A 16,024-nucleotide genomic window follows, 5' to 3' on the forward strand; every position below is an offset into this window, starting at 1 on the left:
TGTCTAGTATGAAAACTGGACAGGACAAGACATATGGGAAATGCCTCTGTTTCACACATGAGGCCCCTTACGTGTAACGCTTCAGCATCACTCAGCTGGGGCAGGGGAGAAGCTCCTGTTTAAACTCTTTGTCTGAATTCATTCCAATTCCAGGTGAGCGGTGCCCTTGAGGCAGGGGCTTCCTTCAGTCGCTCCAGATTTTTGTAGTGACTTCCACTTTGTACAACTTATCGTACTCTACATTGGCTCAAACAATTCTATCTGACCCTAACAATATTTTTTTACTTAATAAAATATGGGAAGTAAGTGAGCTTATTACCAGTTTAATAACAACATAGATGATACTCAGCGAGTCACCAAAGGTAACAGCAGCTGGAGAGCAAGTCCCTGCTGTGAGGAGATTGTTCTTTGAATAAAAACATAGCAGATGTCAAGGGAATCCCCAAACCACAGGGGATTCAACGTACATTCAACCACAGGGGATTCAACCACGTTCCCCATTCAATGTACTACCTTCTTCCTTCTCACAGCCTCAAAATGCTCCCTATTCAGAAAAGGGCAGTCTAGTAAATAAATGCTGCTACTAGGAGTATGAGGAATAGCTTCATAAATGCTGAGCCACATCTATCTTGAATCTAATCTTAATTTTTTTCGGTTTTTGTCCTCATGATATTCCCCTAGTTTCCCTTGCATGTCTGTTGCATTATCTTATGACAAGCCAATATGTTTCAAAGTACCTCAGCACTGGTATGCATTTTACTGTTATTCAGTAAAAATGCTTTGGTGAGGGAAGGGCTACATAAGTCTTTTGCTCAGTTATTTCTTAATTGCTTTGAGTTATATAGGTTATGCAGTCTGGTCCTGCAGTCCACTCTGAACTCAGTTTGAAATGTCTGTATCCTAACCACACTTGCACGTACTTTTCTAAGAACAGGAGGAAACTGTCCACAAGGTCACTGTTGACCTTTGTGACACAAATATGAAAATATTTGCAGTCAAGTTAAATAGTAGAAAATGCATCCAAAAGAGTATTGAGTAACCCTGCTTGAGGAGAGGAGTGTCTATAGGGGCAGCAGGAATTGATACTGATGTCTCAGAGGACTTGGGAATACGAAAGACAAGGCAAACAAAAAAAAAAGGCATTAGGTAAATATTTAACTGAAGACTGCAAGAACTTTCCCTTTCAGGTAAATCTGAGTTCATCCCAAGGTGAAAAGAGCAGAGGGCAATTAAGTGGGCATCACCCAAATAATTCCAGAAACAAATAGTGTTGCTTATGGGAAAATCATTAACCAAGAGTGAAAAGTAGGGAGTTTGAAAAAGAATTGGAAAACCAATGACATTGTCTTATATGGAGATGAGAAGTGGATGGTTGATTAACCACATTAACTTGAAACAGACTGCTCCCTCTGGCACATCCCTCTGCAAGCACTTTCCACCAAAATGTAGGGATAGGCATGTTTGGAAGAAAAGACCCTAAGGGATGCATCCAAATACCGTTCCTTGGGAGATGATAGTAAATTTTGCCTCCTGAAATCAGTGCAATTCCAGCTTACACTGAAGCACATGCATCTATTTCCATCCATACATGCAATTCTGTTTCGTTCCTCTCTTGTATCCACATCCAAGCCCTGACAAAGTGGATGGATGCTCTGAGGAAAAGAAATATGAAGCCAAACAGATAGGTCTGTGCCTTGCCTTGATTTAGCAACAGTCACAGGCAGGTGAGCAATGTGTTTGTGTGGTCCTCTGGAAAATCAGTGCTTCATTTCATTAATCTATTAGGATGGCTTAAAAAAATATGTATGACTTTTATTAACTTACCCTTGCAGAAGGGTTTGGTTAATATGATAGGTACACAATTCTTCCCAAAAGAATTACCAGTAGTGGACAGTAATAATTCAAGGTTCTAGAAAGTCAAAAAGTGAAAAAGCTAAAAGCTGTATCTCTGTGTAAAACCTGAGCACCACTGAAATCAATTGGAAGGTTATTGCTGCCTTTGATAAGAACTGGAATTCACCTTCTATAGACCTATTTCCTTTTAAAGCATTTCAGATGGAAAAAAAAAATTAAAAATCTGAATTTACCATTGCTGGTTTTTAAAGTTTCACAAATTACAATTTTATAAGAATTTTTTTCACTATAATAAAAAACTCTTCTAGTTCACTTTAAACATTTTGCAAACTCATTCTGGCTAAAAGGGTGGTCATTTTTGTGTTGGATAGTTCTTATGACTAATAACTAAAATATGCATCTGGAGCTCTTGGGCTTGTGGGACTCAAATCATTAAAATATTTTTATGGGGAAAAAATTATGAGTACAAGATGAAAAACTACACTTTTACTCTGAGAGAAAGTTCATCCAAGGGTACAGTATTCAGGGCACATGAACGCACTATTTAAGGATACATATGCCTCAGATGCACTATTTACATGTACATTTCCCACACATCTGTGAGCGTGTTTGTGTGTGTAGTGTTTACATGTCCTCTATTGCATTTGGCCATATTTACTTTTGTATCCAACAGTCCAGTTTGAACTGGAACCCACTGGTATTTGAATATGTGAGGATCAAACTGCTTAAAAGTAGAAAACATAATGACAGAGCCTTTTTCACACCAGAAAATGCTGTGTAAACCCAAAATTTGATTTACCCATAAGAAGTATTACTACTGGGCATACTGCAGCTTTGGTGCTTCCCTAAATTGAGGAACAATGCAATGATGATTTTTAAAATATCTCTCCATCATAATCTGGATGAACAGGTTAAAAAGAGGCCTAGTGCCACTCAGCTGCATTCCTGGCTCAGTAAGATCCCCCACACTTTTACTAGTCCCTTACTAAGAGTGGGTGAGTGATCTCGCCATACACCAGCAATGCTGATGACTGCTTGCTTGGGATGAAGGGTATCCATGAGGCACATGAATGTTAGGAAACATCTGCTGGAATGGCTTAGCTGAACTCAAATATATGCCTGGACCAATGGAAAAAGGGAAGTTTCTAAACTACTCAGAGCACAGACCTTAAAGGGAAAGGTTAGCAGTCCCTGACTCCTCCTCCACTTAAGAGGCTTATGATTTATTTACATGGTGTGTTTTATAACACACAAGGGATGCCTTGTGATCTGGGCTTGGGTTAAACCAAAAGGCTGTAGCTATTGGTATGAAACTCAATCCTTTCTCTTGTTCCCACGGCAGTTTCATAATATTCATATTTCTTACAAACATAGGATTCAAGAAACGAAAAGTTACTTTGGGCAGTTTTTCAGTGTGTCTTATAAGGAAAATCCATGGAATGTATGGGGGAAAAACTGACTGTAGACTATCAGTGCCAAAACCACGGTAATTTATATGACTATCTAAATACAAGCAATGTGGTTACTGTGACTTTGCCATCTGTCTGATAAAATGCACCTCAGGTTTGTTTGTCTGAATAGCAATCAACATGCATTTTCTGAAACTACTCTCATTGTGCCTTGGAAGGAATCCACCCTCATGTTAGGGTCAGTTCACACATTTTGGCTTGTAGGTATGACAGGTGAAGTTGTTTTATGTTACATCAGCTGTGTAGAGCTGATGGACATTCATTAAGCTGCAGCAACGCAGCCCCCTTCTTGCATTCCTACACTCTTGGTTGGAAATGCGTGAAATGGCAGCCCCATGTTCCCTCACAAACCCCAAAGTTCAATTCTTCAGTTCTGTTCTAGTGTGAAACCATGGATTTTAGCCTCTGTGCAAGGATGCCAAGATGATAGAGCCCTTAGTAATACCATCGTCTAAATTTGTCCTTCCCTTTCCCTGCTCTTTCCCTAGCATTAGGATGAAGCTACTTGATATTTGACAATTGACTGGTCTTCGTCCGCTTGCTTGTGCTGGCTCTGTATCATCACTTTCAATGCCCTACTCCTTTTTTAGGTGTTTCTACTGGATTTATCAGGGCAATATATAGAAACTTACTTTCTGTACACTTACCTTTCTTTTTTTCCCTCTCCATGCCTTCTTCTTGACATCTGTCACCATCCTCTTGTTGCTGTACCCTTTCTCAGTAGGTATCACAAGCATTTCTCTAGCAAATAGGCTCAGGCTCAGTGTGTTGTTTCACTGTGTATTCAAATAGTCATGTTGGAGCCAGGAAACAGTAAAAAGAAGAAAGGCATGGAGAAAAGTAAAGGAAGACTACCAGTGGCTTTCAACAGTTCTGCCAAATGCTGGACCAAGCTATTTGCCTCTGTGTAAATCATATCTTAGGGTTTAAAGCATGCACTGGACCTTGCTTCTTCGAGGCAAGTGGCATATGAACCTAGGAAACCATCTGTTGAAACACAATCTCAGTACCTGCTGGTCCCTTTACTCTCAAGTCTCTTAGAACAGATGTTGCCTTCAAGCTATAGTTACTTAGAATTTCACTGCATGAATGAACATGTAGCTCAGAGCTCTACCCCAGAGAAAGCAGACACTGAAATACAGGAGAGTCCCTGGTAGCTGTTGGTATCATGGAACTGTGTGACTCAGAATTCAGGTTCCATCTGGTAGGAGTTGGTGGCCTGGGCAAACGTGTGTAGCTTTACATTAATCATAGACCTGTTTTACAAGGAGTTCCAGTGTTTGGAAGAAGGGGAGCAGTCACTATTGGACTAAATATTTTTTTCCTCAATGAGGTAAAAGAAATCTTTTCTTAATTCTTACCTAACATAGGAAAATCTTCAAGGGAATAAATAACAAGTCTACTTCTGACAAGTTATCTTACCAGGTAAAAAACCAGCCCATTTGTATGTGAAAATATATAATTGGGACTATCATTATATGCCCTCTTTCCATTGAATGTATTAAACCAGAATTTTCTATAGTCTGATGTTTTTCTAGAGATGGGAAAGTGACTGATAATATGATTTGCCAGTTTCCCAGGCATATTCCTGATCAGTGTATTTTATTGCTCTGCCAAGTCTAGCTGAAACTCTGACAAGGGATGGAGTCTCCTCTGGTTCCTACAGATAACACTTTCTCAACCTAGTAGTGCTTCTTGCATGAGAGTGAATTTTGTTATTACTTATTTTGTATTATTCACCCTTGATTTATTTGTTCATCCCTATACTATTTTCCAGTAATACATTATGCAATGTATAGAACATCTGGCATTTGGTATTTGTTCTCCCATCCCTTTCCTGTGGGTAAAGGTGAACACATTGTTCCACGCTCCAGAGGGAGTTAGGACTGAGTGGACTGAGTATGTTCATGGGTTTGGGTTATTTTTATTTTCTTATAAATGCTCATAATCCTGTGGATCTGGATGATTCTGTGCTTGTGCTTCATTTTGTTTCCTTACATAAGATAATACCAGTTTAGCACACTTGCCTTTCGGACATTTGTGGCATTCAGGCTTTGTGCAGTTAATGAGAGAAAAGCAACATCAGCAACCAGCAGCAACTGTTGGGGCTCCACAAACCCATGTGCAAGGTCCTGCTCTGCCACAGCTTTCTACATGGTCATGGGTGAATCAGTGTGTAATGGGAAGGGAAGCATCCTTCTCCCACACACTGCCTGTCTCTCTTTATACCCCATAAGCTTTCAGAGGACCTTGCAACATATTTTTTGCAGCACCAAGCTTAACTGCCAGTCTTATCTCAGGCATTTGATCTTGGTTATCCTCAAAATGGGACAGCAGCAAGATCTTTTGGTAGCTGAGGTTCACTTTCTCAAGCTTCTTGGGACCTTCCTCCCTTCTCCTGTTAGCAGCTACATCCTTCAGTTACTGCTCCTGATCTCAGCACTTCTAAACCTTCCCACCACTCCTCCCCTCTCTAGGTAGAGGTCTCTTAAGAGGATGTGGCTCTGCTTTAAGGAATTATTCCCATGTGAGTTTTGTGTCAGAGCCTCAAAGAAATCCACTGGCTCTCCCAGATGACACACACTTAACAGACACTCAGGAGCAAAGCAAGCTCAGTGCAAGCTGAGCTCACAGATGCAAGACTAGGTTACTTACACTGACCCCAGGTTTTTATCTCCATGTAGGGCAGATGAGAACCTGTCCCAGTGACAAAGTGACACAGACAAAAAGATGGAGAGGACAGGATGGCATGTACCCCCTTCTCAAACAGCTTTGAGGAGTAAACAAAAATGCCTTCTTCCATCTTGATTGTTTCTCGCCATTGGCCTTTTTACACCTATAAAAAGAGGTGTGATCTGTCTTGCTGTATCTCTGCCAGGATTGCAGGCAGCACCAGCCACCACCAGTGTTGTTTTTCCGGATATAGCTTGTCAAAATGGAAGGAATGAGTCAGTGTTGTGCAGAACGAGAACAACACGATTAACACCTATTTCATGTGTGTTCCTGTCTCCTTATCTTGCAGATGAGGGTTTTGAATTGTTGGGGTTTTCAGCACTCACATTCCTGGGTATCCTACCTGTGCACTGGTACTAATGGGATCCATAAACACACACATCCCGAGGTGCAGACTTGCTCTTTAGTTAGGACCATTCTCCTTGTTGGCACCTCTTCAAAGGCTGCTTCCCAGCCCCAACTTTGGAAGGCAGCTAAAACTGGTTGTGAGAGAGGCCTGTGACTGCCTCCTGCTGCAGTCACAGGTTTGTTTTCAGAAGCTTAACATTATTGTCCTGCCAAGCTGGATACCTGGCCCTGGGAATGCAGATGTGATCGTGCCCAGGGGGATGATTATGCACTACAGGTTGTTTCCTATAGATGGAGCGAGTTGTTTAGTGCTTTGTGGTGGCTTTTCACGTTTGCAGGGTAATTTGGTAGGTACAGTATCACTAAGGGCAATCTGACAAACTCATTCCAAAACAAGTTTTTCACATATAATAATAAGAAAAGAATGGTCTTCAGCATTCAGACAGTGGAAGGAAAATTTCCTGTTGAAGGAAGTCCTGAAGACAGTGAGATTGCTACAGGATTAATTAATAGAGGTTTAAAGCAATATTTCAGCTGTTTGTAATCACTCATCATCTCCGTCCAGTATCCCAAGGACTCAGGATGGGCAGACTCTCTAGTCACAGCTTATTTGGAGGGGGAAAAAAAATCTAGCTTTTCAGGCTTTCTGCTCTCCAAGAATCCTCCCTTCTTTTCCTTCAAAGCTTGTCTCAAAACTTGCTCATTGGCAAAGCAGTTGCTCCCGCCCTCTGTTAACATCCAAAATTGTTCACAAGACAAGAATATTCTCTATCTGCTGCTAAAAAGTCCCTGTTATTGTATGTTGCAGCAGAAAGTGTCTTGGGCTTAGGCCCATGAAGATGTTGTTGAGGGGTTAGTTGGGATGTGAGTTCACAGAGCATCCAGTAACTGCTGGAGCATCCCAGTAACTGCTGGAGCATACTCCATGGTAAATGTGGCATGATCCAGGGAGCTTGTTCCCTGGCACCTGGGGATGAAGCATGCAAAGGGCTGTTTCCACAAAATAGCTGAGGTTTTATAAGTTCACGGCTAGTGAACCTCCCAGTCAGTTGTTGTTGGGACCATATCCTGTTATTGTGCTCCCCAGGATAAATCTCAAATATTCAAGCAGGACTTTTATCAGAGAAACAAAATAACCTTGAATAATAGGTAAAACAATCCAAAGGCATATAATGTTCTGTAATTAGCCTTAAAAAGGAATAGTTTATAAACAAAACTGTATTTTGAAACTAACTTTTGACATAGAGAAGTGACTCCAATGTAATTGTTCTGGGCGTGGACATAAAATACCAGATCTGGCTTTGGTCCTTCCACCCCATTGAATGCCTACATAAACATGTTTCCCATATAGAATCACACAATGGTTTTGGGTTGGGATCTTAAAGATCATCTAGCTCCAACCTCTCTGCCGTGGTGTTTAAGATCCAATTAGTGAGAAATGCCTCTGCCCGAATTAAGGTGCAAATGAGACCATACACCAAAGTTCCTTGTGTCCATTATCAGTGACATATTCTTCTCCCCCAGCTTTGTTAACATCCTCCTAGGTCTGAGGTAATGCCCAGACAAGGGTACCATCTTTATTTCATCTCAAGTTCCTGCTGTGGTGGCTTAACTTGCAGTCCAAGTTCCAGGTATCCATGGAGACAAATTTTGGGGGGGCTTTGGTGGTCTTTGGTAGTCACAGATGCCATCTGTCCCATAACTTGAGGTGATCTTTTGCGTTACTCAGGATGTGTTAACCAGATCTCTCCTTTGCCAGGCCCAGATTTAGTGCCATATCGTCACTCCCTTCTGTGCTTATCTCATGCCAAAATCCTTCTGTGGCCTTATCAGTGTTTGAGTCGGGCAACTGTGCTCTTTAAGTCTTTACACATGAGCAGGGACACCGTCCACTAGACCAGGTTGCTCAAAGCCCGATCCAACTTGGCCTTGAACACTTCCAGGGATGGGGCATCCACAACTTCTCTAAACAGCCTGTGCCAGTGACTCACCACCCTCACAATAAAGACTTTCTTCCCAATGTCTAATCTAAACCTGCCCTCTTTCAGTTTAAAGCCATTCCCCCTTGTCCTATCACTACATGCCTTTTTAGAAAGTTCCTCTCCAGCTTTCTTCTAGTGTCTTCCCTGAGGTGTGGTTCATGTCAAGTTAAACAAAGGTTCATGGGCAGGTAATGACCAACATTTTTTGGCATGAGGGAAGAGCAGATGAAAGGGCTATTAAACCAAATCATAATAAACTATTAATTTTTTTATTAGTCTTGCCTGCTATTTTCGGCATGCAGGTTTTGCAGATGATCTTCAAGCTGAGCCAAAATATGTATTGTGAATTATTCTCACCTTGCTCAGAACAGCTTTATATGTTTGCATGTGTGCCTGTAAAAAACACTTTCTCATAGCCCATATCTGAACATTGCCAGATGCATTTGCCACATTGTAAAAAGACAAAACATCATTCACCTCCGGGCATTGAAGGCAGCACTGTTTAATGATGGGGACTGAATGTGCTGCCCTTGACCACAGTGGGCCATGCCCTAAGCACTCTGCTAAAAGGGTTTTATACCACCAACAATGGCTCTAGATTAATAATAATAATTAAAAAAAAAAAAAGGAAGAAGAAAAAGAAGCTGCAACATCACAAGCTTCCCCACAAACCAAAGTCTAAACCCTGTATGCTGCAGGGATGTATCTTCTTGTTTGCAATCCCTACATCAGTCCCCTTGCTGCTACCATGCTCTGTGCTATACATCAGGTTAGAGTCACCTCTTGTTACTGTGTGCAATTTCCCCAACTTCTTGTTTAGTGCCACAAGGATTATTTCTATTTGTGTCTCCTGCACTTGCAATCAGAAGACCTATGGCACTCAGTATTGTAACAGCTTGGTGGAAAAAAGGATTATACCTGAGAACAGATTAAAAATGTGGGTGGGGAAGATGGCTTTGCTCTTAGGACACTGTGCTAGACAAGTGAAACTCCTCTGTTTTGACACAGACTTCCATGTAGTCCTAAAAAAGTCCCTGTTCAGGTATGGTGCAGGTCACTTGCTGAAAAATGGGAATCACAGGAGGCTGGAGCAAGAACTACCAGGCTGAAGAGGGGAAGGATTTTGACATCATAGTTAGAGAGAGCTCCCCAGAAGGAATACACAGCTAATGCAAACAGGACCATTTCATGCCTGCAAGTTGTTCAATTACAAACCCTGGAACAAGATACTGTGAAAAAGGGCCAAGTTCAAGGTATATTTAATATTTCACTGATGTTTTGTTTGGCAGTTACTCTAGTGATCAATATACTGTGGAGCAAGATTGTCACTCCTTCTCAGAGTCATTAGGGTAATGCACGACTCTGCAATCTTTCCAGCATGTTATGTGCTGCATAGCTTACTAGCAATCACATATGTTCCTTATTCTTGCCTCTGCAGAGTTAAAGGTGAAATACATTTTCTCCTGATAAAGGTCAGGGAACCAGTTCATATGCAGACTTTTCAGAGGATTTGAACAGGTTGGATCAGATGATCCTTGAGGTCCCTGCCAACCTGGTATTTTATGGTTCTATGGTTAATACAAATTTAAATTTATTTGTTTGGAGGGAAACTTACTGATATACTAATAGTTATGCCATTAAGTGTATTGTCATGGGTAATTAATCTCTGCATTGGAGATTAGACCATGAAAGGAGCAGATATGGTGACGTTTGACTACTGACATTTGATCGATTGTTGTAATTGCTGGGAAAAAAAACATGTTCAGAAAGAGAAATAGAGATAAACAGGACTAATGAGGACTTACATTGTCCCTCCATGGTTCTCTCTGCAGTACCACAAATGGAGCCTCCCGTGGTTTCCTTTCCAGGGCTCTAGTTTCTCAACGAACAATTGTCTTGTTCCAAAATAGGATATTGAGGGCAAATTGAATGTCACAAACCAAGTACGATATCAGAGCACCACTGTCCACACTAGTTTAATTTTGTGAATTCTGTGACTTATTAGGACCTTAATAGCTCAGCTCCAGCTCCTCCAGTGTGTCTATTAGCTTTCCCACACCTGCCACTACTTTTTTGTGCCAAGCTGTTCAAGCTTGCAGCTGGGCAGATGGTCAGGAGAGGCATCTCATCTCCTTTTCATTGATTTTATGCCTACTTCATGTAATTCACTCTTTTGTAACTATTTGGCTTGAAACTGCTTGATTGTGCATTCATTAGAGCTATGTAGTCCTGTGGACTCCTATAAAATCTCTTTTCTTTCTTCTCTACCTTCTGATTGCATGATACAACCACTTTCTGCAAGGTTTCATAAGTCAGGGCACAGGGCTGGAAGGGGGCAAGGATAATTTCTGACTTGGTTCTTCATAGGTCATTCCCAAAATACCCAGAGAGCCCACAGGCTAAGGCTGGATGTCACCTCATGCAGAGTAGGATTGGGTAATCTTCTCTGCCACAGTGCAAAGCATCTTAGCAGCTGTTCTACCTAAGCAAAACAAGCAAGAACAAAAAATATTAAGACTTTTAGACTTGCTTCCTGTGCTGTAAAAAATAAGATTTTCACCTGTAGTTTGGCTGTATTGTGTTGTGAACTTACATGTTCTCATGGAGAAGGTCAACTCCAAATACTGGACTGAGAGATCCTTAAGCAAGCCCTAAATGCTGCAGTGAGTGCTGAAATGATGCTGCGGGCAGTGGGGGACACTTGAACATTGTAGACTCCACTGCAATTTCTGCAGAACATCAGAAGGAGACGTGCATCCAATCTACCTAATGGAAGCACCGTTAGGTGGTATCCATCTAAGAAGCAATCTTTTAAAAGTCAGAACCCACATGTTCTGTGCAGTCAATGAAAAGAGGGAAGTGCCTTTGGAAACCTCCAGTACCTTTGGAAATTAATTGTCACCTAAATTGGCAATTTTTCCTAAGCTGGAAAGCCTAATAGGGATTTCACTCTGGCAGTCTTCAACAGCAGTTGAAGTATACAGGACAACCAGCCTATAATGGACAAGAACTGTTACACTCAGTTTTGGAAATTTAGAGTAAGTCAGTTGCCTAAATTACCCAGACTAAACCCCATCCATGCGCTCAGTGAGTATGAGACTGAGGGGCAATTCCGTGTCAGGTAAGTATAATTTATAGTTCCTCATCCCTTCTACATTATCAGTTTTGAGCTCAGCTGCAGTGCAGATATAATGTGCTGTTAATATTTGATGATCAACACCCAAAAGATGACTGCAGATCAGCAGCAGGTGAATCCCTGTTTCATTAGTGAGGTCTTATAATAATTAATAATGATTATACATTTGTATTTATAAATAATAATTATACTAATGTTTATATTTATTAAAATCTAATTTTTATTAATATCTCATATCCTAAAGGTGCATCTAGCTTTGTACAAAAAAATTACTGAAGTAACTGTTTCACATTTCTTCTCAGTGTGAAAAAATAAAAAGGCCATTTTTAAGTAGGTCACGGAAATAGTGGTGGGTTCAAGTGATTATCAGAATTAATGAACAGAAATCTGGGTTTTTAATACTGTCATATCACCAGGCGAAATGTCACCGGGTGTCTCTGGTGAGAGACCCTGAATGCCTCCCTTTCTCTTTGAAAAAAAAGCCTGTATTTCTCATGCTATTGTGAATCTTAATTGACTAATATTTTCAAAGCACTTTGTGCTGCTCAGATGAAAGACTTTTCTAAACAAAAACTATTATTACATGTTAAGTTCATGACTGGAGCGAATTTTTAAAACAAACCATATGAAAAGAAGAATTAAGAGTGGAAATGCTGATCCAGCTATTAATTACTTCACATCAGAGAGTGGGCAGAGGGTCTTTTATGTTGTTTATTTCAAACAAACAACTCTGGGAATCTCCTGTGGAAATGAAATGCAAAAACCAAAACCCTTTCATGGGTATTTTTGGTTTATCTCCACATGAATCTTAAATTCATCATGTGGAGAGAATGTAGAACACATTTTTTTCCCCTGTATACACTCACTTTCCCACAATGAATAAAATCCATTTTCTTGCACAGTTTGTCTACTTGTTCACCCTAGGGTAACAAAATAACCCAGAAAGCAGGAACACCCTGTCCCTGAACCCTGATGAAAATTAAATAAATAAATAAAAGGAAGAGAGTGATGACTCGGAGGGTTCCCAGACAAACCTACCCTATTTAACATCATGTATACAGTGACCACCAACACATGAACCCCAGAGCTCCTAATTCCTGAGCTATTGCTCAGCAATGAGTAATAAACTCTTGTTCAATGACTCACATAGGCTCTGAAATGCAGCCAAGTGTCAATAAGTGTCCAGGTTTTAGAAAATGTGAGTGGGAAGGGGAAGATCTCTTGTGTACTGGAACAGGGAAGAAACCTGGCAGGCTGCAAGGATACGGCTGCTCTTTAGTTATGGATGTTGGTACACAGACTGTCATACCAGAGGCTCCAGCACATTCAGTACTCCAATGGAATTTTGCTTCTGTACTTCATCTTCTCTTCCACCCTCCTTCCAGCACATACATAGACCTTCTTTTTCAGATTTAGTCTTTCAGTTATCAAGATCTCTCTGCTAGAGATACAGCATCCAACCAGGAGCTAGCTGTCAGCAGAGACCTGTCAGCTTTTCCCAGGAATACTGATGTGGATACATAATAACAGAGGCAGCCAGCTTTAGCAAGAGGAAAATAATTCTTGCTGTAACTCAGTGTATAAACTGTAGTGAACAAGGCACACAAACCAGACTTGTCACAGGTGGTCTCTAAGGGTTAATTTATTTTGCCAGTTTAAATATTAGACAGCAGCTTGAAGATACACCTCCATTCTTTAAGATGAGAAGAGTCAGGCACTTCCCAGCTGGTGATTCACAGCCCACTCTACTCTTCACTTAGGGTGGGAGAAAGTAGCCTCTGGAAATACCTTTGCTTGCTCAAGACTAGACTCAAGATTAGACTCTGCTGACCTGTCGTAGATTATCCATCCTGTTTTCAGCAGTCTGGCAATATCTAATCTCTTAGGAGCATTTTGTATGATTCTGGGCTTCAAAGATCCTTCATTCATTTTGTTATGTTATACATTTTTTTATTATACCACATTGGCAATTTTACACTTAAGCAAGTGATAGTTTGCCTTGTGATAAAGAGGTGATATCAATTTCCTCGGTTTTATTATGGCGGTTCAGTTTTGAGAATCTGTTACACCAACCCTCAGTTGCTCCCTGTGCTGAACTCTTATATATTCTGCTAATCAAATGTCGAAGGAAAGGAGGGTACTTAGGAGTTGGCCATGTTGACATTCACAGCTCCATTTCAGTGAAATATTCACTACTGCATACTGTCCACCCACATACTGCTGCTAGATGCAGGATGTATCCTGGGGAAATGTTTTGATTTTAACAGTCTTCAGATTTTAGAGATTATCTATAATTTGTGAGTTCACTTTGAACCTGGAATGTCTCTACCTTTCTCTCCTCCTATTCTTTCCATTGCTCTCTGTAGTGATGTTGGGATACAGACATAGAGTTTTACATTGATTTTGATATGAGTTTTGGACACGAAGTTATTTTGTTATCAGATTGCTTTTTGTGATTCCAGGCAAGTGATTCCTCATTTAAGAATGGCTCACTGCAATCTCTGCTGCTTGCAGATTTCTGTCTATCAGTGATGGATTGTCTCCACTCAGCCTTGGAGAATGAGCTTATTCATCAGCATTGCACATGCCAATAGGTGTTAGTAGAGTTAGTCTGAGCTCCCTAGGGATGGGCCTATGGCTTGCTTCCCTCCTAATCTAGAAGTAACACAAAGTAGTTTATCATTTAAGATTCATTATGGCATAAATTAGCCATTTTGCACAGTTCACCATTACAATAATCTATGTTTTCCCCTTGTTGTATATGGCAATTCATAAAGCATGAACTTTCACATGTGGCATTTTCTATAGACTAAAAAGCTTTCGGAAGCCTCCTAGACTTCTGCATGTATCCAGTAGCCTATATGGATGCACTGGCAGCATTTGCACATTACAGCTACAAGTAGAGACTGTTCTTACTTTGCTTGCTAATTTTTTCATCCCCTTTGCAATGTCAGAATTCCCCACTGTGACCTAAAGAATGCCTATTTGCAAAAAAACCCCAACACAAACTCATTTCTGCCTGGGTCAGTGTTATGCTTGCTGTTTTCTCCCCCCCCCCCCCCCCCCCAAAAACAAACAAACAAACAAAGGAAAAAAAAAAACAAACAAAAAAGTCTCCCTGACATATAGGGCTGGCAACTTGTGCTGCAGAAGTTTACAACATCAGCAGAGCCAGCTGCTATCCATCTCCTTTGCCAAAAGTTAATTTCTCAGAGCAGAGTCAGCAGAAGCATGTATCTGCCCAGTTCCCAGCAGCCTCAGTGCAAAGCTGAGCTTCAGCTGGAGCTTGGCAGGCCATGATTTTTAATGATAGGCAACAGCTCTGATTAGAAAATGAACATATTGATTAAAATTTCTACAGTTGTCCCATGCATGCAGGTTCCATGACATAAACTGTATTACCTAAACTATTGTATGACTATAGTATCTGAGAGAGATTTCTCAGCCAACTATATAGATTAATTGACTTTTAGCAGTGCAAGTTTTCCTGTACTTTTATTAAATGGCCTTTTGAAGTGTTCATTTCCTATTTTGTGGTTTTCTTGCCTCCACAATAAATACGTATTTTTAACTACAAGCACTCAGGAAAAATGCTGTGTGTTTGGAATGAAGTGATCAAGTTAGTAATACAAGGCTGCTAAGCTTCTGCTGGTGTATAAATAAGAGAAACACTGATGTCAAAAAGACTATGATGATTTATATCAGTCAAAAATATAGGCCCATTGACTTCAAAAATGTTAGTCCTCATTTATTTTAAGATGCATAAGAGTCTTAAAGTCTCCTAAAATCAGACTCAAAGGCTTTTGGGAAGATTGTTTTGAAGGTTATAGAATTGATTGAAGACTTGATAAACAGATTTTTTTTTTTTGCTAACTTTTGTATTGCCAAAAAATAGCACTTAATGAGAAAACCAGCAAACATTTCTGCTCTACTTATGTAAATAGCAGGCTTTTATGCCACATGATTTAGAAGCCTGTCATTTTTTTTAATTTATTTTATAATTGCACAGGACTCTGCAAAACATTTATGCTGACTTTACAAACATTTTTCTAAATGGCAGCAAGACGGAGAGCTCTGCTCCAGGTACGAGAGTGTGCCAGCAGCTGAGCACATCTGTACCTGTTCAGCGGTGGTGCAACTGACCTTTCAAGCTACTTCTCACTTTCAGTTGTTTACTTTCCTTATCAGTCCTGTATTTCATCAATAGATGTCTGAAGAGCTCTGTCATGTGTAACTGAATGCACAGCAGAGGTCACTAAGAGGCTCCTGCCTTCTGTGAACTGGTTATCACTCAGAAATTTTGTGCTGGTGTTTTCCCTTTCCCAAAGAGTTTAAAGGAGGCATGCTTTTGGATAAAGCACTAATTAGATAATTGTACCAGGTGGCCATGATTGCCATTTGACTTGATAGCTCTTGATTGTTACTGGTAGAGCTAACACAATTATACAGAGGCCAGTCAAGTTAAAGCAGATTTCTAAGAAGGCCTTGTACCATACCAGCAC

Source organism: Pipra filicauda, unplaced genomic scaffold (genome assembly GCF_003945595.2).
Source record: "Pipra filicauda isolate LSUMZ 115617 unplaced genomic scaffold, ASM394559v2 scaffold141_size4267151_pilon, whole genome shotgun sequence".
NCBI classification, from domain to species: Eukaryota; Metazoa; Chordata; class Aves; order Passeriformes; family Pipridae; genus Pipra; species Pipra filicauda.